At 42.9% G+C, this 24,263-nt stretch overlaps 28 non-coding genes across 28 annotated transcripts; 15 read left to right on the top strand and 13 right to left on the bottom strand.

Annotated features, from left to right (window-relative positions):
• Positions 1-321: 321 nt before the first annotated feature.
• On the bottom strand, positions 322-415 carry trnai-uau (transfer RNA isoleucine (anticodon UAU)). The gene is made up of 2 exons: positions 378-415; positions 322-357 (listed from the first exon to the last, which is right to left on the bottom strand). It is a non-coding gene; the product is annotated as a tRNA-Ile (tRNA).
• Positions 416-1,248: 833 nt separating this feature from the next.
• trnas-cga (transfer RNA serine (anticodon CGA)) lies at positions 1,249-1,330 on the top strand. Its single transcript has one exon. It is a non-coding gene; the product is annotated as a tRNA-Ser (tRNA).
• Positions 1,331-1,945: 615 nt separating this feature from the next.
• trnai-uau (transfer RNA isoleucine (anticodon UAU)) lies at positions 1,946-2,039 on the bottom strand. The gene is made up of 2 exons: positions 2,002-2,039; positions 1,946-1,981 (listed from the first exon to the last, which is right to left on the bottom strand). It is a non-coding gene; the product is annotated as a tRNA-Ile (tRNA).
• An 833-nt stretch (positions 2,040-2,872) lies between these two features.
• Positions 2,873-2,954, top strand: trnas-cga (transfer RNA serine (anticodon CGA)). The gene has a single exon. It is a non-coding gene; the product is annotated as a tRNA-Ser (tRNA).
• Positions 2,955-3,570: 616 nt separating this feature from the next.
• On the bottom strand, positions 3,571-3,664 carry trnai-uau (transfer RNA isoleucine (anticodon UAU)). Its single transcript has 2 exons — positions 3,627-3,664; positions 3,571-3,606 (listed from the first exon to the last, which is right to left on the bottom strand). It is a non-coding gene; the product is annotated as a tRNA-Ile (tRNA).
• Positions 3,665-4,497: 833 nt separating this feature from the next.
• On the top strand, positions 4,498-4,579 carry trnas-cga (transfer RNA serine (anticodon CGA)). Its single transcript has one exon. It is a non-coding gene; the product is annotated as a tRNA-Ser (tRNA).
• Positions 4,580-6,122: 1,543 nt separating this feature from the next.
• trnas-cga (transfer RNA serine (anticodon CGA)) lies at positions 6,123-6,204 on the top strand. The gene has a single exon. It is a non-coding gene; the product is annotated as a tRNA-Ser (tRNA).
• Positions 6,205-6,820: 616 nt separating this feature from the next.
• Positions 6,821-6,914, bottom strand: trnai-uau (transfer RNA isoleucine (anticodon UAU)). Its single transcript has 2 exons — positions 6,877-6,914; positions 6,821-6,856 (listed from the first exon to the last, which is right to left on the bottom strand). It is a non-coding gene; the product is annotated as a tRNA-Ile (tRNA).
• An 833-nt stretch (positions 6,915-7,747) lies between these two features.
• Positions 7,748-7,829, top strand: trnas-cga (transfer RNA serine (anticodon CGA)). The gene has a single exon. It is a non-coding gene; the product is annotated as a tRNA-Ser (tRNA).
• Positions 7,830-8,444: 615 nt separating this feature from the next.
• On the bottom strand, positions 8,445-8,538 carry trnai-uau (transfer RNA isoleucine (anticodon UAU)). The gene is made up of 2 exons: positions 8,501-8,538; positions 8,445-8,480 (listed from the first exon to the last, which is right to left on the bottom strand). It is a non-coding gene; the product is annotated as a tRNA-Ile (tRNA).
• An 834-nt stretch (positions 8,539-9,372) lies between these two features.
• trnas-cga (transfer RNA serine (anticodon CGA)) lies at positions 9,373-9,454 on the top strand. The gene has a single exon. It is a non-coding gene; the product is annotated as a tRNA-Ser (tRNA).
• Positions 9,455-10,070: 616 nt separating this feature from the next.
• Positions 10,071-10,164, bottom strand: trnai-uau (transfer RNA isoleucine (anticodon UAU)). The gene is made up of 2 exons: positions 10,127-10,164; positions 10,071-10,106 (listed from the first exon to the last, which is right to left on the bottom strand). It is a non-coding gene; the product is annotated as a tRNA-Ile (tRNA).
• Positions 10,165-10,997: 833 nt separating this feature from the next.
• trnas-cga (transfer RNA serine (anticodon CGA)) lies at positions 10,998-11,079 on the top strand. The gene has a single exon. It is a non-coding gene; the product is annotated as a tRNA-Ser (tRNA).
• A 616-nt stretch (positions 11,080-11,695) lies between these two features.
• Positions 11,696-11,789, bottom strand: trnai-uau (transfer RNA isoleucine (anticodon UAU)). The gene is made up of 2 exons: positions 11,752-11,789; positions 11,696-11,731 (listed from the first exon to the last, which is right to left on the bottom strand). It is a non-coding gene; the product is annotated as a tRNA-Ile (tRNA).
• Positions 11,790-12,622: 833 nt separating this feature from the next.
• trnas-cga (transfer RNA serine (anticodon CGA)) lies at positions 12,623-12,704 on the top strand. The gene has a single exon. It is a non-coding gene; the product is annotated as a tRNA-Ser (tRNA).
• A 615-nt stretch (positions 12,705-13,319) lies between these two features.
• On the bottom strand, positions 13,320-13,413 carry trnai-uau (transfer RNA isoleucine (anticodon UAU)). The gene is made up of 2 exons: positions 13,376-13,413; positions 13,320-13,355 (listed from the first exon to the last, which is right to left on the bottom strand). It is a non-coding gene; the product is annotated as a tRNA-Ile (tRNA).
• Positions 13,414-14,246: 833 nt separating this feature from the next.
• Positions 14,247-14,328, top strand: trnas-cga (transfer RNA serine (anticodon CGA)). Its single transcript has one exon. It is a non-coding gene; the product is annotated as a tRNA-Ser (tRNA).
• A 616-nt stretch (positions 14,329-14,944) lies between these two features.
• trnai-uau (transfer RNA isoleucine (anticodon UAU)) lies at positions 14,945-15,038 on the bottom strand. Its single transcript has 2 exons — positions 15,001-15,038; positions 14,945-14,980 (listed from the first exon to the last, which is right to left on the bottom strand). It is a non-coding gene; the product is annotated as a tRNA-Ile (tRNA).
• An 833-nt stretch (positions 15,039-15,871) lies between these two features.
• Positions 15,872-15,953, top strand: trnas-cga (transfer RNA serine (anticodon CGA)). Its single transcript has one exon. It is a non-coding gene; the product is annotated as a tRNA-Ser (tRNA).
• A 1,543-nt stretch (positions 15,954-17,496) lies between these two features.
• On the top strand, positions 17,497-17,578 carry trnas-cga (transfer RNA serine (anticodon CGA)). The gene has a single exon. It is a non-coding gene; the product is annotated as a tRNA-Ser (tRNA).
• Positions 17,579-18,194: 616 nt separating this feature from the next.
• Positions 18,195-18,288, bottom strand: trnai-uau (transfer RNA isoleucine (anticodon UAU)). The gene is made up of 2 exons: positions 18,251-18,288; positions 18,195-18,230 (listed from the first exon to the last, which is right to left on the bottom strand). It is a non-coding gene; the product is annotated as a tRNA-Ile (tRNA).
• An 833-nt stretch (positions 18,289-19,121) lies between these two features.
• On the top strand, positions 19,122-19,203 carry trnas-cga (transfer RNA serine (anticodon CGA)). Its single transcript has one exon. It is a non-coding gene; the product is annotated as a tRNA-Ser (tRNA).
• A 615-nt stretch (positions 19,204-19,818) lies between these two features.
• trnai-uau (transfer RNA isoleucine (anticodon UAU)) lies at positions 19,819-19,912 on the bottom strand. Its single transcript has 2 exons — positions 19,875-19,912; positions 19,819-19,854 (listed from the first exon to the last, which is right to left on the bottom strand). It is a non-coding gene; the product is annotated as a tRNA-Ile (tRNA).
• An 834-nt stretch (positions 19,913-20,746) lies between these two features.
• Positions 20,747-20,828, top strand: trnas-cga (transfer RNA serine (anticodon CGA)). Its single transcript has one exon. It is a non-coding gene; the product is annotated as a tRNA-Ser (tRNA).
• Positions 20,829-21,444: 616 nt separating this feature from the next.
• On the bottom strand, positions 21,445-21,538 carry trnai-uau (transfer RNA isoleucine (anticodon UAU)). The gene is made up of 2 exons: positions 21,501-21,538; positions 21,445-21,480 (listed from the first exon to the last, which is right to left on the bottom strand). It is a non-coding gene; the product is annotated as a tRNA-Ile (tRNA).
• An 833-nt stretch (positions 21,539-22,371) lies between these two features.
• Positions 22,372-22,453, top strand: trnas-cga (transfer RNA serine (anticodon CGA)). Its single transcript has one exon. It is a non-coding gene; the product is annotated as a tRNA-Ser (tRNA).
• Positions 22,454-23,069: 616 nt separating this feature from the next.
• trnai-uau (transfer RNA isoleucine (anticodon UAU)) lies at positions 23,070-23,163 on the bottom strand. Its single transcript has 2 exons — positions 23,126-23,163; positions 23,070-23,105 (listed from the first exon to the last, which is right to left on the bottom strand). It is a non-coding gene; the product is annotated as a tRNA-Ile (tRNA).
• An 833-nt stretch (positions 23,164-23,996) lies between these two features.
• On the top strand, positions 23,997-24,078 carry trnas-cga (transfer RNA serine (anticodon CGA)). The gene has a single exon. It is a non-coding gene; the product is annotated as a tRNA-Ser (tRNA).
• The last annotated feature ends 185 nt before the right edge of the window (positions 24,079-24,263 follow it).

Raw genomic sequence — 24,263 nt, 5'->3', positions numbered from 1 at the left:
AGTGTTGCTTTATTACTTACTTTAATGTGGTTGTGTAGCTCGTACAGTTTTGTTTTGATGGTGACACTGCACCTCTGCTCTGTAAGGCAGGAAGATGGCTGAGGCCAAGTTTCCAGTGATGCCACTGAGCATGTAGATGATGGAGATTCTCAACCAGCTCTCTGTCCTCAGCACGGTCATCTGGAACAACAACGACAGCAGGCAGTGCAGGATCACACACACACAAAATGTCAAGGTAGTCACTGACTAAACCTGAACTCTTCACTAGTTGTGTCTTGTGAACAGTCACTTCTCCCACCAACCACCAAGGTAAAACCATTCTGCTCCAGGTGAGAGTCGAACTCACAACCTCAGCATTGCTCTGCAGGTCACTGTCTTATAAGTACTGCGCGCTGACCGATTGCGCCACTGGAGCCTGGAAAGTCAAGAACAAAAATCAATTTTTTTTCCACCCAGTTACATCTGTTTGCTATGAAGGACGTTATCCTGGTCTACAAGAGATTGACATGTAAAACCTTCAAGATGCCTGTTGTGAAGATTCTACACTGAAATGTCAAAGCAGAAATATTACTGGTATTAACTAACATAGACATTTGATTAGTAAATTGCAGGAGTTGCAGCCAAATCCAATTCAATCGAAGCAACTGGGGATAACTTCTACAGCCAGGGGCCTCTGCGTAAAAATATCCTCTTCCAAAGCAACACAAGGTATCAAACAGGAAGTAGGTTGTGCAGTTAGTGAAAAGTTGCTGTTATAGTTTGACACCAGTAGTTTAAACCAACATCTGACCAAGGTTGTTGTAGGCTAGTTCATAGATGTGATTCTTGTGAACAGTCCCTTCTCCACAAACAGTGCTGCTCCAGGTGAGGATCGAACTTACAACCTCGGCATAGCTCTGCAGGTCACTGTCTTATAAGCACCTCGCGCTGACCGATTGCACCACTGGAGTCTTTTCAAGTGGCGAAAATGAAATGTAATGTATCGAGGCCAAACTAATGCACTGACTTGTTTTGTTTAGGTTCTCTTACTTTCGATTTTAACGATATGTTTTCTTTACACTAAATAGCCATAAATATGTGATACACAGTCACTGTTCAGACCTCCTTGTGTCTGTGTCACTGTATAACTGGTAATCCCAAATGAGTCGAATACTTTAATACAATGTACCTCTGCAATCAGTTCATATACTTTCTCTGCCCATCATAACTGTCTTCACTAATATGTGTATATTAATTGCATGTCAACATGTCACGGTGGCCGAGAGGGTAAGGCGTTGGACTCGAAATCCAATGGGGTTTCCCCGCACAGGTTCGAATCCTGTTCGTGACGCTCTTCTTTAGACCGTAATGAGTCTTTGGTGGCAAGTAGTCCCACCCTCACCACTGGGGAGAGGTACCGCTCGTCGTTCCTTCCTGCAGCTGTAAGACTGTACAACCAGATCTCCTTCCAGTAGAACTACATGCACCCATCATGGACTACACTCTTCACTGTGCAATATCAATGGTTCATGTGCAATCCATTTACAGAACATATTCTCACACTGCCCTAAGTTGCCTCTCGATTTATATTTTTTTATATTCCTGACACTTAGTAAGTAGAATTATCTTTACACTAAAGTGTTGCTTTATTACTTACTTTAATGTGGTTGTGTAGCTCGTACAGTTTTGTTTTGATGGTGACACTGCACCTCTGCTCTGTAAGGCAGGAAGATGGCTGAGGCCAAGTTTCCAGTGATGCCACTGAGCATGTAGATGATGGAGATTCTAAACCAGCTCTCTGTCCTCAGCACGGTCATCTGGAACAACAACGACAGCAGGCAGTGCAGGATCACACACACACAAAATGTCAAGGTAGTCACTGACTAAACCTGAAGGACTGAACTCTTCACTAGTTGTGTCTTGTGAACAGTCACTTCTCCCACCAACCACCAAGGTAAAACCATTCTGCTCCAGGTGAGAGTCGAACTCACAACCTCAGCATTGCTCTGCAGGTCACTGTCTTATAAGTACTGCGCGCTGACCGATTGCGCCACTGGAGCCTGGAAAGTCAAGAACAAAAATCAATTTTTTTTCCACCCAGTTACATCTGTTTGCTATGAAGGACGTTATCCTGGTCTACAAGAGATTGACATGTAAAACCTTCAAGATGCCTGTTGTGAAGATTCTACACTGAAATGTCAAAGCAGAAATATTACTGGTATTAACTAACATAGACATTTGATTAGTAAATTGCAGGAGTTGCAGCCAAATCCAATTCAATCGAAGCAACTGGGGATAACTTCTACAGCCAGGGGCCTCTGCGTAAAAATATCCTCTTCCAAAGCAACACAAGGTATCAAACAGGAAGTAGGCTGTGCAGTTAGTGAAAAGTTGCTTTTATAGTTTGACACCAGTAGTTTAAACCAACATCTGACCAAGGTTGTTGTAGGCTAGTTCATAGATGTGATTCTTGCGAACAGTCCCTTCTCCACAAACAGTGCTGCTCCAGGTGAGGATCGAACTTACAACCTCGGCATAGCTCTGCAGGTCACTGTCTTATAAGCACCTCGCGCTGACCGATTGCACCACTGGAGTCTTTTCAAGTGGCGAAAATGAAATGTAATGTATCGAGGCCAAACTAATGCACTGACTTGTTTTGTTTAGGTTCTCTTACTTTCGATTTTAACGATATGTTTTCTTTACACTAAATAGCCATAAATATGTGATACACAGTCACTGTTCAGACCTCCTTGTGTCTGTGGCACTGTATAACTGGTAATCCCAAATGAGTCGAATACTTTAATACAATGTACCTCTGCAATCAGTTCATATACTTTCTCTGCCCATCATAACTGTCTTCACTAATATGTGTATATTAATTGCATGTCAACATGTCACGGTGGCCGAGAGGTTAAGGCGTTGGACTCGAAATCCAATGGGGTTTCCCCGCACAGGTTCGAATCCTGTTCGTGACGCTCTTCTTTAGACCGTAATGAGTCTTTGGTGGCAAGTAGTCCCACCCTCACCACTGGGGAGAGGTACCGCTCGTCGTTCCTTCCTGCAGCTGTAAGACTGTACAACCAGATCTCCTTCCAGTAGAACTACATGCACCCATCATGGACTACACTCTTCACTGTGCAATATCAATGGTTCATGTGCAATCCATTTACAGAACATATTCTCACACTGCCCTAAGTTGCCTCTCGATTTATATTTTTTTATATTTATTATATTCCTGACACTTAGTAAGTAGAATTATCTTTACACTAAAGTGTTGCTTTATTACTTACTTTAATGTGGTTGTGTAGCTCGTACAGTTTTGTTTTGATGGTGACACTGCACCTCTGCTCTGTAAGGCAGGAAGATGGCTGAGGCCAAGTTTCCAGTGATGCCACTGAGCATGTAGATGATGGAGATTCTCAACCAGCTCTCTGTCCTCAGCACGGTCATCTGGAACAACAACGACAGCAGGCAGTGCAGGATCACACACACACAAAATGTCAAGGTAGTCACTGACTAAACCTGAACTCTTCACTAGTTGTGTCTTGTGAACAGTCACTTCTCCCACCAACCACCAAGGTAAAACAATTCTGCTCCAGGTGAGAGTCGAACTCACAACCTCAGCATTGCTCTGCAGGTCACTGTCTTATAAGTACTGCGCGCTGACCGATTGCGCCACTGGAGCCTGGAAAGTCAAGAACAAAAATCAATTTTTTTTCCACCCAGTTACATCTGTTTGCTATGAAGGACGTTATCCTGGTCTACAAGAGATTGACATGTAAAACCTTCAAGATGCCTGTTGTGAAGATTCTACACTGAAATGTCAAAGCAGAAATATTACTGGTATTAACTAACATAGACATTTGATTAGTAAATTGCAGGAGTTGCAGCCAAATCCAATTCAATCGAAGCAACTGGGGATAACTTCTACAGCCAGGGGCCTCTGCGTAAAAATATCCTCTTCCAAACCAACACAAGGTATCAAACAGGAAGTAGGTTGTGCAGTTAGTGAAAAGATGCTGTTATAGTTTGACACCAGTAGTTTAAACCAACATCTGACCAAGGTTGTTGTAGGCTAGTTCATAGATGTGATTCTTGCGAACAGTCCCTTCTCCACAAACAGTGCTGCTCCAGGTGAGGATCGAACTTACAACCTCGGCATAGCTCTGCAGGTCACTGTCTTATAAGCACCTCGCGCTGACCGATTGCACCACTGGAGTCTTTTCAAGTGGCGAAAATGAAATGTAATGTATCGAGGCCAAACTAATGCACTGACTTGTTTTGTTTAGGTTCTCTTACTTTCGATTTTAACGATATGTTTTCTTTACATTAAATAGCCATAAATATGTGATACACAGTCACTGTTCAGACCTCCTTGTGTCTGTGGCACTGTATAACTGGTAATCCCAAATGAGTCGAATACTTTAATACAATGTACCTCTGCAATCAGTTCATATACTTTCTCTGCCCATCATAACTGTCTTCACTAATATGTGTGTATTAATTACATGTCAACATGTCACGGTGGCCGAGAGGTTAAGGCGTTGGACTCGAAATCCAATGGGGTTTCCCCGCACAGGTTCGAATCCTGTTCGTGACGCTCTTCTTTAGACCGTATTGAGTCTTTGGTGGCAAGTAGTCCCACCCTCACCACTGGGCAGAGGTACCGCTCGTCGTTCCTTCCTGCAGCTGTAAGACTCTACAACCAGATCTCCTTCCAGTAGAACTACATGCACCCATCATGGACTACACTCTTCACTGTGCAATATCAATGGTTCATGTGCAATCCATTTACAGAACATATTCTCACACTGCCGTAAGTTGCCTCTCGATTTATATTTTTTTATATTTATTATATTCCTGACACTTAGTAAGTAGAACTATCTTTACACTAAAGTGTTGCTTTATTACTTACTTTAATGTGGTTGTGTAGCTCGTACAGTTTTGTTTTGATGGTGACACTGCACCTCTGCTCTGTAAGGCAGGAAGATGGCTGAGGCCAAGTTTCCAGTGATGCCACTGAGCATGTAGATGATGGAGATTCTAAACCAGCTCTCTGTCCTCAGCACGGTCATCTGGAACAACAACGACAGCAGGCAGTGCAGGATCACACACACACAAAATGTCAAGGTAGTCACTGACTAAACCTGAACTCTTCACTAGTTGTGTCTTGTGAACAGTCACTTCTCCCACCAACCACCAAGGTAAAAGCATTCTGCTCCAGGTGAGAGTCGAACTCCCAACCTCAGCATCGCTCTGCAGGTCACTGTCTTATAAGTACTGCGCGCTGACCGATTGCGCCACTGGGGCCTGGAAAGTCAAGAACAAAAATCAATTTTTTTTCCACCCAGTTACATCTGTTTGCTATGAAGGACGTTATCCTGGTCTACAAGAGATTGACATGTAAAACCTTCAAGATGCCTGTTGTGAAGATTCTACACTGAAATGTCAAAGCAGAAATATTACTGGTATTAACTAACATAGACATTTGATTAGTAAATTGCAGGAGTTGCAGCCAAATCCAATTCAATCGAAGCAACTGGGGATAACTTCTACAGCCAGGGGCCTCTGCGTAAAAATATCCTCTTCCAAAGCAACACAAGGTATCAAACAGGAAGTAGGTTGTGCAGTTAGTGAAAAGTTGCTGTTATAGTTTGACACCAGTAGTTTAAACCAACATCTGACCAAGGTTGTTGTAGGCTAGTTCATAGATGTGATTCTTGCGAACAGTCCCTTCTCCACAAACAGTGCTGCTCCAGGTGAGGATCGAACTTACAACCTCGGCATAGCTCTGCAGGTCACTGTCTTATAAGCACCTCGCGCTGACCGATTGCACCACTGGAGTCTTTTCAAGTGGCGAAAATGAAATGTAATGTATCGAGGCCAAACTAATGCACTGACTTGTTTTGTTTAGGTTCTCTTACTTTCGATTTTAACGATATGTTTTCTTTACACTAAATAGCCATAAATATGTGATACACAGTCACTGTTCAGACCTCCTTGTGTCTGTGGCACTGTATAACTGGTAATCCCAAATGAGTCGAATACTTTAATACAATGTACCTCTGCAATCAGTTCATATACTTTCTCTGCCCATCATAACTGTCTTCACTAATATGTGTGTATTAATTACATGTCAACATGTCACGGTGGCCGAGAGGTTAAGGCGTTGGACTCGAAATCCAATGGGGTTTCCCCGCACAGGTTCGAATCCTGTTCGTGACGCTCTTCTTTAGACCGTATTGAGTCTTTGGTGGCAAGTAGTCCCACCCTCACCACTGGGCAGAGGTACCGCTCGTTGTTCCTTCCTGCAGCTGTAAGACTGTACAACCAGATCTCCTTCCAGTAGAACTACATGCACCCATCATGGACTACACTCTTCACTGTGCAATATCAATGGTTCATGTGCAATCCATTTACAGAACATATTCTCACACTGCCCTAAGTTGCCTCTCGATTTATATTTTTTTATATTTATTATATTCCTGACACTTAGTAAGTAGAATTATCTTTACACTAAAGTGTTGCTTTATTACTTACTTTAATGTGGTTGTGTAGCTCGTACAGTTTTGTTTTGATGGTGACACTGCACCTCTGCTCTGTAAGGCAGGAAGATGGCTGAGGCCAAGTTTCCAGTGATGCCACTGAGCATGTAGATGATGGAGATTCTCAACCAGCTCTCTGTCCTCAGCACGGTCATCTGGAACAACAACGACAGCAGGCAGTGCAGGATCACACACACACAAAATGTCAAGGTAGTCACTGACTAAACCTGAACTCTTCACTAGTTGTGTCTTGTGAACAGTCACTTCTCCCACCAACCACCAAGGTAAAACCATTCTGCTCCAGGTGAGAGTCGAACTCACAACCTCAGCATTGCTCTGCAGGTCACTGTCTTATAAGTACTGCGCGCTGACCGATTGCGCCACTGGAGCCTGGAAAGTCAAGAACAAAAATCAATTTTTTTTCCACCCAGTTACATCTGTTTGCTATGAAGGACGTTATCCTGGTCTACAAGAGATTGACATGTAAAACCTTCAAGATGCCTGTTGTGAAGATTCTACACTGAAATGTCAAAGCAGAAATATTACTGGTATTAACTAACATAGACATTTGATTAGTAAATTGCAGGAGTTGCAGCCAAATCCAATTCAATCGAAGCAACTGGGGATAACTTCTACAGCCAGGGGCCTCTGCGTAAAAATATCCTCTTCCAAAGCAACACAAGGTATCAAACAGGAAGTAGGTTGTGCAGTTAGTGAAAAGTTGCTGTTATAGTTTGACACCAGTAGTTTAAACCAACATCTGACCAAGGTTGTTGTAGGCTAGTTCATAGATGTGATTCTTGTGAACAGTCCCTTCTCCACAAACAGTGCTGCTCCAGGTGAGGATCGAACTTACAACCTCGGCATAGCTCTGCAGGTCACTGTCTTATAAGCACCTCGCGCTGACCGATTGCACCACTGGAGTCTTTTCAAGTGGCGAAAATGAAATGTAATGTATCGAGGCCAAACTAATGCACTGACTTGTTTTGTTTAGGTTCTCTTACTTTCGATTTTAACGATATGTTTTCTTTACACTAAATAGCCATAAATATGTGATACACAGTCACTGTTCAGACCTCCTTGTGTCTGTGTCACTGTATAACTGGTAATCCCAAATGAGTCGAATACTTTAATACAATGTACCTCTGCAATCAGTTCATATACTTTCTCTGCCCATCATAACTGTCTTCACTAATATGTGTATATTAATTGCATGTCAACATGTCACGGTGGCCGAGAGGTTAAGGCGTTGGACTCGAAATCCAATGGGGTTTCCCCGCACAGGTTCGAATCCTGTTCGTGACGCTCTTCTTTAGACCGTAATGAGTCTTTGGTGGCAAGTAGTCCCACCCTCACCACTGGGGAGAGGTACCGCTCGTCGTTCCTTCCTGCAGCTGTAAGACTGTACAACCAGATCTCCTTCCAGTAGAACTACATGCACCCATCATGGACTACACTCTTCACTGTGCAATATCAATGGTTCATGTGCAATCCATTTACAGAACATATTCTCACACTGCCCTAAGTTGCCTCTCGATTTATATTTTTTTATATTCCTGACACTTAGTAAGTAGAATTATCTTTACACTAAAGTGTTGCTTTATTACTTACTTTAATGTGGTTGTGTAGCTCGTACAGTTTTGTTTTGATGGTGACACTGCACCTCTGCTCTGTAAGGCAGGAAGATGGCTGAGGCCAAGTTTCCAGTGATGCCACTGAGCATGTAGATGATGGAGATTCTAAACCAGCTCTCTGTCCTCAGCACGGTCATCTGGAACAACAACGACAGCAGGCAGTGCAGGATCACACACACACAAAATGTCAAGGTAGTCACTGACTAAACCTGAAGGACTGAACTCTTCACTAGTTGTGTCTTGTGAACAGTCACTTCTCCCACCAACCACCAAGGTAAAACCATTCTGCTCCAGGTGAGAGTCGAACTCACAACCTCAGCATTGCTCTGCAGGTCACTGTCTTATAAGTACTGCGCGCTGACCGATTGCGCCACTGGAGCCTGGAAAGTCAAGAACAAAAATCAATTTTTTTTCCACCCAGTTACATCTGTTTGCTATGAAGGACGTTATCCTGGTCTACAAGAGATTGACATGTAAAACCTTCAAGATGCCTGTTGTGAAGATTCTACACTGAAATGTCAAAGCAGAAATATTACTGGTATTAACTAACATAGACATTTGATTAGTAAATTGCAGGAGTTGCAGCCAAATCCAATTCAATCGAAGCAACTGGGGATAACTTCTACAGCCAGGGGCCTCTGCGTAAAAATATCCTCTTCCAAAGCAACACAAGGTATCAAACAGGAAGTAGGCTGTGCAGTTAGTGAAAAGTTGCTTTTATAGTTTGACACCAGTAGTTTAAACCAACATCTGACCAAGGTTGTTGTAGGCTAGTTCATAGATGTGATTCTTGCGAACAGTCCCTTCTCCACAAACAGTGCTGCTCCAGGTGAGGATCGAACTTACAACCTCGGCATAGCTCTGCAGGTCACTGTCTTATAAGCACCTCGCGCTGACCGATTGCACCACTGGAGTCTTTTCAAGTGGCGAAAATGAAATGTAATGTATCGAGGCCAAACTAATGCACTGACTTGTTTTGTTTAGGTTCTCTTACTTTCGATTTTAACGATATGTTTTCTTTACACTAAATAGCCATAAATATGTGATACACAGGTCACTGTTCAGACCTCCTTGTGTCTGTGGCACTGTATAACTGGTAATCCCAAATGAGTCGAATACTTTAATACAATGTACCTCTGCAATCAGTTCATATACTTTCTCTGCCCATCATAACTGTCTTCACTAATATGTGTATATTAATTGCATGTCAACATGTCACGGTGGCCGAGAGGTTAAGGCGTTGGACTCGAAATCCAATGGGGTTTCCCCGCACAGGTTCGAATCCTGTTCGTGACGCTCTTCTTTAGACCGTAATGAGTCTTTGGTGGCAAGTAGTCCCACCCTCACCACTGGGGAGAGGTACCGCTCGTCGTTCCTTCCTGCAGCTGTAAGACTGTACAACCAGATCTCCTTCCAGTAGAACTACATGCACCCATCATGGACTACACTCTTCACTGTGCAATATCAATGGTTCATGTGCAATCCATTTACAGGACATATTCTCACACTGCCCTAAGTTGCCTCTCGATTTATATTTTTTTATATTTATTATATTCCTGACACTTAGTAAGTAGAATTATCTTTACACTAAAGTGTTGCTTTATTACTTACTTTAATGTGGTTGTGTAGCTCGTACAGTTTTGTTTTGATGGTGACACTGCACCTCTGCTCTGTAAGGCAGGAAGATGGCTGAGGCCAAGTTTCCAGTGATGCCACTGAGCATGTAGATGATGGAGATTCTCAACCAGCTCTCTGTCCTCAGCACGGTCATCTGGAACAACAACGACAGCAGGCAGTGCAGGATCACACACACACAAAATGTCAAGGTAGTCACTGACTAAACCTGAACTCTTCACTAGTTGTGTCTTGTGAACAGTCACTTCTCCCACCAACCACCAAGGTAAAACCATTCTGCTCCAGGTGAGAGTCGAACTCACAACCTCAGCATTGCTCTGCAGGTCACTGTCTTATAAGTACTGCGCGCTGACCGATTGCGCCACTGGAGCCTGGAAAGTCAAGAACAAAAATCAATTTTTTTTCCACCCAGTTACATCTGTTTGCTATGAAGGACGTTATCCTGGTCTACAAGAGATTGACATGTAAAACCTTCAAGATGCCTGTTGTGAAGATTCTACACTGAAATGTCAAAGCAGAAATATTACTGGTATTAACTAACATAGACATTTGATTAGTAAATTGCAGGAGTTGCAGCCAAATCCAATTCAATCGAAGCAACTGGGGATAACTTCTACAGCCAGGGGCCTCTGCGTAAAAATATCCTCTTCCAAAGCAACACAAGGTATCAAACAGGAAGTAGGTTGTGCAGTTAGTGAAAAGTTGCTGTTATAGTTTGACACCAGTAGTTTAAACCAACATCTGACCAAGGTTGTTTTAGGCTAGTTCATAGATGTGATTCTTGCGAACAGTCCCTTCTCCACAAACAGTGCTGCTCCAGGTGAGGATCGAACTTACAACCTCGGCATAGCTCTGCAGGTCACTGTCTTATAAGCACCTCGCGCTGACCGATTGCACCACTGGAGTCTTTTCAAGTGGCGAAAATGAAATGTAATGTATCGAGGCCAAACTAATGCACTGACTTGTTTTGTTTAGGTTCTCTTACTTTCGATTTTAACGATATGTTTTCTTTACACTAAATAGCCATAAATATGTGATACACAGTCACTGTTCAGACCTCCTTGTGTCTGTGGCACTGTATAACTGGTAATCCCAAATGAGTCGAATACTTTAATACAATGTACCTCTGCAATCAGTTCATATACTTTCTCTGCCCATCATAACTGTCTTCACTAATATGTGTGTATTAATTACATGTCAACATGTCACGGTGGCCGAGAGGTTAAGGCGTTGGACTCGAAATCCAATGGGGTTTCCCCGCACAGGTTCGAATCCTGTTCGTGACGCTCTTCTTTAGACCGTATTGAGTCTTTGGTGGCAAGTAGTCCCACCCTCACCACTGGGCAGAGGTACCGCTCGTTGTTCCTTCCTGCAGCTGTAATACTGTACAACCAGATCTCCTTCCAGTAGAACTACATGCACCCATCATGGACTACACTCTTCACTGTGCAATATCAATGGTTCATGTGCAATCTATTTACAGAACATATTCTCACACTGCCGTAAGTTGCCTCTCGATTTATATTTTTTTATATTTATTATATTCCTGACACTTAGTAAGTAGAATTATCTTTACACTAAAGTGTTGCTTTATTACTTACTTTAATGTGGTTGTGTAGCTCGTACAGTTTTGTTTTGATGGTGACACTGCACCTCTGCTCTGTAAGGCAGGAAGATGGCTGAGGCCAAGTTTCCAGTGATGCCACTGAGCATGTAGATGATGGAGATTCTCAACCAGCTCTCTGTCCTCAGCACGGTCATCTGGAACAACAACGACAGCAGGCAGTGCAGGATCACACACACACAAAATGTCAAGGTAGTCACTGACTAAACCTGAACTCTTCACTAGTTGTGTCTTGTGAACAGTCACTTCTCCCACCAACCACCAAGGTAAAACCATTCTGCTCCAGGTGAGAGTCGAACTCACAACCTCAGCATTGCTCTGCAGGTCACTGTCTTATAAGTACTGCGCGCTGACCGATTGCGCCACTGGAGCCTGGAAAGTCAAGAACAAAAATCAATTTTTTTTCCACCCAGTTACATCTGTTTGCTATGAAGGACGTTATCCTGGTCTACAAGAGATTGACATGTAAAACCTTCAAGATGCCTGTTGTGAAGATTCTACACTGAAATGTCAAAGCAGAAATATTACTGGTATTAACTAACATAGACATTTGATTAGTAAATTGCAGGAGTTGCAGCCAAATCCAATTCAATCGAAGCAACTGGGGATAACTTCTACAGCCAGGGGCCTCTGCGTAAAAATATCCTCTTCCAAAGCAACACAAGGTATCAAACAGGAAGTAGGTTGTGCAGTTAGTGAAAAGTTGCTGTTATAGTTTGACACCAGTAGTTTAAACCAACATCTGACCAAGGTTGTTGTAGGCTAGTTCATAGATGTGATTCTTGTGAACAGTCCCTTCTCCACAAACAGTGCTGCTCCAGGTGAGGATCGAACTTACAACCTCGGCATAGCTCTGCAGGTCACTGTCTTATAAGCACCTCGCGCTGACCGATTGCACCACTGGAGTCTTTTCAAGTGGCGAAAATGAAATGTAATGTATCGAGGCCAAACTAATGCACTGACTTGTTTTGTTTAGGTTCTCTTACTTTCGATTTTAACGATATGTTTTCTTTACACTAAATAGCCATAAATATGTGATACACAGTCACTGTTCAGACCTCCTTGTGTCTGTGTCACTGTATAACTGGTAATCCCAAATGAGTCGAATACTTTAATACAATGTACCTCTGCAATCAGTTCATATACTTTCTCTGCCCATCATAACTGTCTTCACTAATATGTGTATATTAATTGCATGTCAACATGTCACGGTGGCCGAGAGGTTAAGGCGTTGGACTCGAAATCCAATGGGGTTTCCCCGCACAGGTTCGAATCCTGTTCGTGACGCTCTTCTTTAGACCGTAATGAGTCTTTGGTGGCAAGTAGTCCCACCCTCACCACTGGGGAGAGGTACCGCTCGTCGTTCCTTCCTGCAGCTGTAAGACTGTACAACCAGATCTCCTTCCAGTAGAACTACATGCACCCATCATGGACTACACTCTTCACTGTGCAATATCAATGGTTCATGTGCAATCCATTTACAGAACATATTCTCACACTGCCCTAAGTTGCCTCTCGATTTATATTTTTTTATATTCCTGACACTTAGTAAGTAGAATTATCTTTACACTAAAGTGTTGCTTTATTACTTACTTTAATGTGGTTGTGTAGCTCGTACAGTTTTGTTTTGATGGTGACACTGCACCTCTGCTCTGTAAGGCAGGAAGATGGCTGAGGCCAAGTTTCCAGTGATGCCACTGAGCATGTAGATGATGGAGATTCTAAACCAGCTCTCTGTCCTCAGCACGGTCATCTGGAACAACAACGACAGCAGGCAGTGCAGGATCACACACACACAAAATGTCAAGGTAGTCACTGACTAAACCTGAAGGACTGAACTCTTCACTAGTTGTGTCTTGTGAACAGTCACTTCTCCCACCAACCACCAAGGTAAAACCATTCTGCTCCAGGTGAGAGTCGAACTCACAACCTCAGCATTGCTCTGCAGGTCACTGTCTTATAAGTACTGCGCGCTGACCGATTGCGCCACTGGAGCCTGGAAAGTCAAGAACAAAAATCAATTTTTTTTCCACCCAGTTACATCTGTTTGCTATGAAGGACGTTATCCTGGTCTACAAGAGATTGACATGTAAAACCTTCAAGATGCCTGTTGTGAAGATTCTACACTGAAATGTCAAAGCAGAAATATTACTGGTATTAACTAACATAGACATTTGATTAGTAAATTGCAGGAGTTGCAGCCAAATCCAATTCAATCGAAGCAACTGGGGATAACTTCTACAGCCAGGGGCCTCTGCGTAAAAATATCCTCTTCCAAAGCAACACAAGGTATCAAACAGGAAGTAGGCTGTGCAGTTAGTGAAAAGTTGCTTTTATAGTTTGACACCAGTAGTTTAAACCAACATCTGACCAAGGTTGTTGTAGGCTAGTTCATAGATGTGATTCTTGCGAACAGTCCCTTCTCCACAAACAGTGCTGCTCCAGGTGAGGATCGAACTTACAACCTCGGCATAGCTCTGCAGGTCACTGTCTTATAAGCACCTCGCGCTGACCGATTGCACCACTGGAGTCTTTTCAAGTGGCGAAAATGAAATGTAATGTATCGAGGCCAAACTAATGCACTGACTTGTTTTGTTTAGGTTCTCTTACTTTCGATTTTAACGATATGTTTTCTTTACACTAAATAGCCATAAATATGTGATACACAGTCACTGTTCAGACCTCCTTGTGTCTGTGGCACTGTATAACTGGTAATCCCAAATGAGTCGAATACTTTAATACAATGTACCTCTGCAATCAGTTCATATACTTTCTCTGCCCATCATAACTGTCTTCACTAATATGTGTATATTAATTGCATGTCAACATGTCACGGTGGCCGAGAGGTTAAGGCGTTGGACTCGAAATCCAATGGGGTTTCCCCGCACAGGTTCGAATCCTGTTCGTGACGCTCTTCTTTAGACCGTAATGAGTCTTTGGTGGCAAGTAGTCCCACCCTCACCACTGGGGAGAGGTACCGCTCGTCGTTCCTTCCTGCAGCTGTAAGACTGTACAACCAGATCTCCTTCCAGTAGAACTACATGCACCCATCATGGACTACACTCTTCACTGTGCAATATCAATGGTTCATGTGCAATCCATTTACAGAACATATTCTCACACTGCCCTAAGTTGCCTCTCGATTTATATTTTTTTATATTTATTATATTCCTGACACTTAGTAAGTAGAATTATCTTTACACTAAAGTGTTGCTTTATTACTTACTTTAATGTGGTTGTGTAGCTCGTACAGTTTTGTTTTGATGGTGACACTGCACCTCTGCTCTGTAAGGCAGGAAGATGGCTGAGGCCAAGTTTCCAGTGATGCCACTGAGCATGTAGATGATGGAGATTCTCAACCAGCTCTCTGTCCTCAGCACGGTCATCTGGAACAACAACGACAGCAGGCAGTGCAGGATCACACACACACAAAATGTCAAGGTAGTCACTGACTAAACCTGAACTCTTCACTAGTTGTGTCTTGTGAACAGTCACTTCTCCCACCAACCACCAAGGTAAAACAATTCTGCTCCAGGTGAGAGTCGAACTCACAACCTCAGCATTGCTCTGCAGGTCACTGTCTTATAAGTACTGCGCGCTGACCGATTGCGCCACTGGAGCCTGGAAAGTCAAGAACAAAAATCAATTTTTTTTCCACCCAGTTACATCTGTTTGCTATGAAGGACGTTATCCTGGTCTACAAGAGATTGACATGTAAAACCTTCAAGATGCCTGTTGTGAAGATTCTACACTGAAATGTCAAAGCAGAAATATTACTGGTATTAACTAACATAGACATTTGATTAGTAAATTGCAGGAGTTGCAGCCAAATCCAATTCAATCGAAGCAACTGGGGATAACTTCTACAGCCAGGGGCCTCTGCGTAAAAATATCCTCTTCCAAACCAACACAAGGTATCAAACAGGAAGTAGGTTGTGCAGTTAGTGAAAAGATGCTGTTATAGTTTGACACCAGTAGTTTAAACCAACATCTGACCAAGGTTGTTGTAGGCTAGTTCATAGATGTGATTCTTGCGAACAGTCCCTTCTCCACAAACAGTGCTGCTCCAGGTGAGGATCGAACTTACAACCTCGGCATAGCTCTGCAGGTCACTGTCTTATAAGCACCTCGCGCTGACCGATTGCACCACTGGAGTCTTTTCAAGTGGCGAAAATGAAATGTAATGTATCGAGGCCAAACTAATGCACTGACTTGTTTTGTTTAGGTTCTCTTACTTTCGATTTTAACGATATGTTTTCTTTACATTAAATAGCCATAAATATGTGATACACAGTCACTGTTCAGACCTCCTTGTGTCTGTGGCACTGTATAACTGGTAATCCCAAATGAGTCGAATACTTTAATACAATGTACCTCTGCAATCAGTTCATATACTTTCTCTGCCCATCATAACTGTCTTCACTAATATGTGTGTATTAATTACATGTCAACATGTCACGGTGGCCGAGAGGTTAAGGCGTTGGACTCGAAATCCAATGGGGTTTCCCCGCACAGGTTCGAATCCTGTTCGTGACGCTCTTCTTTAGACCGTATTGAGTCTTTGGTGGCAAGTAGTCCCACCCTCACCACTGGGCAGAGGTACCGCTCGTCGTTCCTTCCTGCAGCTGTAAGACTCTACAACCAGATCTCCTTCCAGTAGAACTACATGCACCCATCATGGACTACACTCTTCACTGTGCAATATCAATGGTTCATGTGCAATCCATTTACAGAACATATTCTCACACTGCCGTAAGTTGCCTCTCGATTTATATTTTTTTATATTTATTATATTCCTGACACTTAGTAAGTAGAACTATCTTTACACTAAAGTGTTGCTTTATTACTTACTTTAATGTGGTTGTGTAGCTCGTACAGTTTTGTTTTGATGGTGACACTGCACCTCTGCTCTGTAAGGCAGGAAGATGGCTGAGGCCAAGTTTCCAGTGATGCCACTGAGCATGTAGATGATGGAGATTCTAAACCAGCTCTCTGTCCTCAGCACGGTCATCTGGAACAACAACGACAGCAGGCAGTGCAGGATCACACACACACAAAATGTCAAGGTAGTCACTGACTAAACCTGAACTCTTCACTAGTTGTGTCTTGTGAACAGTCACTTCTCCCACCAACCACCAAGGTAAAAGCATTCTGCTCCAGGTGAGAGTCGAACTCCCAACCTCAGCATCGCTCTGCAGGTCACTGTCTTATAAGTACTGCGCGCTGACCGATTGCGCCACTGGGGCCTGGAAAGTCAAGAACAAAAATCAATTTTTTTTCCACCCAGTTACATCTGTTTGCTATGAAGGACGTTATCCTGGTCTACAAGAGATTGACATGTAAAACCTTCAAGATGCCTGTTGTGAAGATTCTACACTGAAATGTCAAAGCAGAAATATTACTGGTATTAACTAACATAGACATTTGATTAGTAAATTGCAGGAGTTGCAGCCAAATCCAATTCAATCGAAGCAACTGGGGATAACTTCTACAGCCAGGGGCCTCTGCGTAAAAATATCCTCTTCCAAAGCAACACAAGGTATCAAACAGGAAGTAGGTTGTGCAGTTAGTGAAAAGTTGCTGTTATAGTTTGACACCAGTAGTTTAAACCAACATCTGACCAAGGTTGTTGTAGGCTAGTTCATAGATGTGATTCTTGCGAACAGTCCCTTCTCCACAAACAGTGCTGCTCCAGGTGAGGATCGAACTTACAACCTCGGCATAGCTCTGCAGGTCACTGTCTTATAAGCACCTCGCGCTGACCGATTGCACCACTGGAGTCTTTTCAAGTGGCGAAAATGAAATGTAATGTATCGAGGCCAAACTAATGCACTGACTTGTTTTGTTTAGGTTCTCTTACTTTCGATTTTAACGATATGTTTTCTTTACACTAAATAGCCATAAATATGTGATACACAGTCACTGTTCAGACCTCCTTGTGTCTGTGGCACTGTATAACTGGTAATCCCAAATGAGTCGAATACTTTAATACAATGTACCTCTGCAATCAGTTCATATACTTTCTCTGCCCATCATAACTGTCTTCACTAATATGTGTGTATTAATTACATGTCAACATGTCACGGTGGCCGAGAGGTTAAGGCGTTGGACTCGAAATCCAATGGGGTTTCCCCGCACAGGTTCGAATCCTGTTCGTGACGCTCTTCTTTAGACCGTATTGAGTCTTTGGTGGCAAGTAGTCCCACCCTCACCACTGGGCAGAGGTACCGCTCGTTGTTCCTTCCTGCAGCTGTAATACTGTACAACCAGATCTCCTTCCAGTAGAACTACATGCACCCATCATGGACTACACTCTTCACTGTGCAATATCAATGGTTCATGTGCAATCTATTTACAGAACATATTCTCACACTGCCGTAAGTTGCCTCTCGATTTATATTTTTTTATATTTATTATATTCCTGACACTTAGTAAGTAGAATTATCTTTACACTAAAGTGTTGCTTTATTACTTACTTTAATGTGGTTGTGTAGCTCGTACAGTTTTGTTTTGATGGTGACACTGCACCTCTGCTCTGTAAGGCAGGAAGATGGCTGAGGCCAAGTTTCCAGTGATGCCACTGAGCATGTAGATGATGGAGATTCTCAACCAGCTCTCTGTCCTCAGCACGGTCATCTGGAACAACAACGACAGCAGGCAGTGCAGGATCACACACACACAAAATGTCAAGGTAGTCACTGACTAAACCTGAACTCTTCACTAGTTGTGTCTTGTGAACAGTCACTTCTCCCACCAACCACCAAGGTAAAACCATTCTGCTCCAGGTGAGAGTCGAACTCACAACCTCAGCATTGCTCTGCAGGTCACTGTCTTATAAGTACTGCGCGCTGACCGATTGCGCCACTGGAGCCTGGAAAGTCAAGAACAAAAATCAATTTTTTTTCCACCCAGTTACATCTGTTTGCTATGAAGGACGTTATCCTGGTCTACAAGAGATTGACATGTAAAACCTTCAAGATGCCTGTTGTGAAGATTCTACACTGAAATGTCAAAGCAGAAATATTACTGGTATTAACTAACATAGACATTTGATTAGTAAATTGCAGGAGTTGCAGCCAAATCCAATTCAATCGAAGCAACTGGGGATAACTTCTACAGCCAGGGGCCTCTGCGTAAAAATATCCTCTTCCAAAGCAACACAAGGTATCAAACAGGAAGTAGGTTGTGCAGTTAGTGAAAAGTTGCTGTTATAGTTTGACACCAGTAGTTTAAACCAACATCTGACCAAGGTTGTTGTAGGCTAGTTCATAGATGTGATTCTTGTGAACAGTCCCTTCTCCACAAACAGTGCTGCTCCAGGTGAGGATCGAACTTACAACCTCGGCATAGCTCTGCAGGTCACTGTCTTATAAGCACCTCGCGCTGACCGATTGCACCACTGGAGTCTTTTCAAGTGGCGAAAATGAAATGTAATGTATCGAGGCCAAACTAATGCACTGACTTGTTTTGTTTAGGTTCTCTTACTTTCGATTTTAACGATATGTTTTCTTTACACTAAATAGCCATAAATATGTGATACACAGTCACTGTTCAGACCTCCTTGTGTCTGTGTCACTGTATAACTGGTAATCCCAAATGAGTCGAATACTTTAATACAATGTACCTCTGCAATCAGTTCATATACTTTCTCTGCCCATCATAACTGTCTTCACTAATATGTGTATATTAATTGCATGTCAACATGTCACGGTGGCCGAGAGGTTAAGGCGTTGGACTCGAAATCCAATGGGGTTTCCCCGCACAGGTTCGAATCCTGTTCGTGACGCTCTTCTTTAGACCGTAATGAGTCTTTGGTGGCAAGTAGTCCCACCCTCACCACTGGGGAGAGGTACCGCTCGTCGTTCCTTCCTGCAGCTGTAAGACTGTACAACCAGATCTCCTTCCAGTAGAACTACATGCACCCATCATGGACTACACTCTTCACTGTGCAATATCAATGGTTCATGTGCAATCCATTTACAGAACATATTCTCACACTGCCCTAAGTTGCCTCTCGATTTATATTTTTTTATATTCCTGACACTTAGTAAGTAGAATTATCTTTACACTAAAGTGTTGCTTTATTACTTACTTTAATGTGGTTGTGTAGCTCGTACAGTTTTGTTTTGATGGTGACACTGCACCTCTGCTCTGTAAGGCAGGAAGATGGCTGAGGCCAAGTTTCCAGTGATGCCACTGAGCATGTAGATGATGGAGATTCTAAACCAGCTCTCTGTCCTCAGCACGGTCATCTGGAACAACAACGACAGCAGGCAGTGCAGGATCACACACACACAAAATGTCAAGGTAGTCACTGACTAAACCTGAAGGACTGAACTCTTCACTAGTTGTGTCTTGTGAACAGTCACTTCTCCCACCAACCACCAAGGTAAAACCATTCTGCTCCAGGTGAGAGTCGAACTCACAACCTCAGCATTGCTCTGCAGGTCACTGTCTTATAAGTACTGCGCGCTGACCGATTGCGCCACTGGAGCCTGGAAAGTCAAGAACAAAAATCAATTTTTTTTCCACCCAGTTACATCTGTTTGCTATGAAGGACGTTATCCTGGTCTACAAGAGATTGACATGTAAAACCTTCAAGATGCCTGTTGTGAAGATTCTACACTGAAATGTCAAAGCAGAAATATTACTGGTATTAACTAACATAGACATTTGATTAGTAAATTGCAGGAGTTGCAGCCAAATCCAATTCAATCGAAGCAACTGGGGATAACTTCTACAGCCAGGGGCCTCTGCGTAAAAATATCCTCTTCCAAAGCAACACAAGGTATCAAACAGGAAGTAGGCTGTGCAGTTAGTGAAAAGTTGCTTTTATAGTTTGACACCAGTAGTTTAAACCAACATCTGACCAAGGTTGTTGTAGGCTAGTTCATAGATGTGATTCTTGCGAACAGTCCCTTCTCCACAAACAGTGCTGCTCCAGGTGAGGATCGAACTTACAACCTCGGCATAGCTCTGCAGGTCACTGTCTTATAAGCACCTCGCGCTGACCGATTGCACCACTGGAGTCTTTTCAAGTGGCGAAAATGAAATGTAATGTATCGAGGCCAAACTAATGCACTGACTTGTTTTGTTTAGGTTCTCTTACTTTCGATTTTAACGATATGTTTTCTTTACACTAAATAGCCATAAATATGTGATACACAGGTCACTGTTCAGACCTCCTTGTGTCTGTGGCACTGTATAACTGGTAATCCCAAATGAGTCGAATACTTTAATACAATGTACCTCTGCAATCAGTTCATATACTTTCTCTGCCCATCATAACTGTCTTCACTAATATGTGTATATTAATTGCATGTCAACATGTCACGGTGGCCGAGAGGTTAAGGCGTTGGACTCGAAATCCAATGGGGTTTCCCCGCACAGGTTCGAATCCTGTTCGTGACGCTCTTCTTTAGACCGTAATGAGTCTTTGGTGGCAAGTAGTCCCACCCTCACCACTGGGGAGAGGTACCGCTCGTCGTTCCTTCCTGCAGCTGTAAGACTGTACAACCAGATCTCCTTCCAGTAGAACTACATGCACCCATCATGGACTACACTCTTCACTGTGCAATATCAATGGTTCATGTGCAATCCATTTACAGGACATATTCTCACACTGCCCTAAGTTGCCTCTCGATTTATATTTTTTTATATTTATTATATTCCTGACACTTAGTAAGTAGAATTATCTTTACACTAAAGTGTTGCTTTATTACTTACTTTAATGTGGTTGTGTAGCTCGTACAGTTTTGTTTTGATGGTGACACTGCACCTCTGCTCTGTAAGGCAGGAAGATGGCTGAGGCCAAGTTTCCAGTGATGCCACTGAGCATGTAGATGATGGAGATTCTCAACCAGCTCTCTGTCCTCAGCACGGTCATCTGGAACAACAACGACAGCAGGCAGTGCAGGATCACACACACACAAAATGTCAAGGTAGTCACTGACTAAACCTGAACTCTTCACTAGTTGTGTCTTGTGAACAGTCACTTCTCCCACCAACCACCAAGGTAAAACCATTCTGCTCCAGGTGAGAGTCGAACTCACAACCTCAGCATTGCTCTGCAGGTCACTGTCTTATAAGTACTGCGCGCTGACCGATTGCGCCACTGGAGCCTGGAAAGTCAAGAACAAAAATCAATTTTTTTTCCACCCAGTTACATCTGTTTGCTATGAAGGACGTTATCCTGGTCTACAAGAGATTGACATGTAAAACCTTCAAGATGCCTGTTGTGAAGATTCTACACTGAAATGTCAAAGCAGAAATATTACTGGTATTAACTAACATAGACATTTGATTAGTAAATTGCAGGAGTTGCAGCCAAATCCAATTCAATCGAAGCAACTGGGGATAACTTCTACAGCCAGGGGCCTCTGCGTAAAAATATCCTCTTCCAAAGCAACACAAGGTATCAAACAGGAAGTAGGTTGTGCAGTTAGTGAAAAGTTGCTGTTATAGTTTGACACCAGTAGTTTAAACCAACATCTGACCAAGGTTGTTTTAGGCTAGTTCATAGATGTGATTCTTGCGAACAGTCCCTTCTCCACAAACAGTGCTGCTCCAGGTGAGGATCGAACTTACAACCTCGGCATAGCTCTGCAGGTCACTGTCTTATAAGCACCTCGCGCTGACCGATTGCACCACTGGAGTCTTTTCAAGTGGCGAAAATGAAATGTAATGTATCGAGGCCAAACTAATGCACTGACTTGTTTTGTTTAGGTTCTCTTACTTTCGATTTTAACGATATGTTTTCTTTACACTAAATAGCCATAAATATGTGATACACAGTCACTGTTCAGACCTCCTTGTGTCTGTGGCACTGTATAACTGGTAATCCCAAATGAGTCGAATACTTTAATACAATGTACCTCTGCAATCAGTTCATATACTTTCTCTGCCCATCATAACTGTCTTCACTAATATGTGTGTATTAATTACATGTCAACATGTCACGGTGGCCGAGAGGTTAAGGCGTTGGACTCGAAATCCAATGGGGTTTCCCCGCACAGGTTCGAATCCTGTTCGTGACGCTCTTCTTTAGACCGTATTGAGTCTTTGGTGGCAAGTAGTCCCACCCTCACCACTGGGCAGAGGTACCGCTCGTTGTTCCTTCCTGCAGCTGTAATACTGTACAACCAGATCTCCTTCCAGTAGAACTACATGCACCCATCATGGACTACACTCTTCACTGTGCAATATCAATGGTTCATGTGCAATCTATTTACAGAACATATTCTCACACTGCCGTAAATTGCCTCTCGATTTATATTTTTTTATATTTATTATATTCCTGACACTTAGTAAGTAGAATTATCTTTACACTAAAGTGTTGCTTTATTACTTACTTTAATGTGGTTGTGTAGCTCGTACAGTTTTGTTTTGATGGTGACACTGCACCTCTGCTCTGTAAGGCAGGAAGATGGCTGAGGCCAAGTTTCCAGTGATGCCACTGAGCATGTAGATGATGGAGATTCTCAACCAGCTCTCTGTCCTCAGCACGGTCATCTGGAACAACAACGACAGCAGGCAGTGCAGGATCACACACACACAAAATGTCAAGGTAGTCACTGACTAAACCTGAACTCTTCACTAGTTGTGTCTTGTGAACAGTCACTTCTCCCACCAACCACCAAGGTAAAACCATTCTGCTCCAGGTGAGAGTCGAACTCACAACCTCAGCATTGCTCTGCAGGTCACTGTCTTATAAGTACTGCGCGCTGACCGATTGCGCCACTGGAGCCTGGAAAGTCAAGAACAAAAATCAATTTTTTTTCCACCCAGTTACATCTGTTTGCTATGAAGGACGTTATCCTGGTCTACAAGAGATTGACATGTAAAACCTTCAAGATGCCTGTTGTGAAGATTCTACACTGAAATGTCAAAGCAGAAATATTACTGGTATTAACTAACATAGACATTTGATTAGTAAATTGCAGGAGTTGCAGCCAAATCCAATTCAATCGAAGCAACTGGGGATAACTTCTACAGCCAGGGGCCTCTGCGTAAAAATATCCTCTTCCAAAGCAACACAAGGTATCAAACAGGAAGTAGGTTGTGCAGTTAGTGAAAAGTTGCTGTTATAGTTTGACACCAGTAGTTTAAACCAACATCTGACCAAGGTTGTTGTAGGCTAGTTCATAGATGTGATTCTTGTGAACAGTCCCTTCTCCACAAACAGTGCTGCTCCAGGTGAGGATCGAACTTACAACCTCGGCATAGCTCTGCAGGTCACTGTCTTATAAGCACCTCGCGCTGACCGATTGCACCACTGGAGTCTTTTCAAGTGGCGAAAATGAAATGTAATGTATCGAGGCCAAACTAATGCACTGACTTGTTTTGTTTAGGTTCTCTTACTTTCGATTTTAACGATATGTTTTCTTTACACTAAATAGCCATAAATATGTGATACACAGTCACTGTTCAGACCTCCTTGTGTCTGTGTCACTGTATAACTGGTAATCCCAAATGAGTCGAATACTTTAATACAATGTACCTCTGCAATCAGTTCATATACTTTCTCTGCCCATCATAACTGTCTTCACTAATATGTGTATATTAATTGCATGTCAACATGTCACGGTGGCCGAGAGGTTAAGGCGTTGGACTCGAAATCCAATGGGGTTTCCCCGCACAGGTTCGAATCCTGTTCGTGACGCTCTTCTTTAGACCGTAATGAGTCTTTGGTGGCAAGTAGTCCCACCCTCACCACTGGGGAGAGGTACCGCTCGTCGTTCCTTCCTGCAGCTGTAAGACTGTACAACCAGATCTCCTTCCAGTAGAACTACATGCACCCATCATGGACTACACTCTTCACTGTGCAATATCAATGGTTCATGTGCA

This window comes from Pleuronectes platessa, chromosome 21 (assembly GCF_947347685.1).
Source record: "Pleuronectes platessa chromosome 21, fPlePla1.1, whole genome shotgun sequence".
Classification (NCBI taxonomy): Eukaryota; Metazoa; Chordata; class Actinopteri; order Pleuronectiformes; family Pleuronectidae; genus Pleuronectes; species Pleuronectes platessa.
Note: the sequence above shows the minus strand (reverse complement) of the source record. Positions and strands in the feature narration are given on the sequence as shown.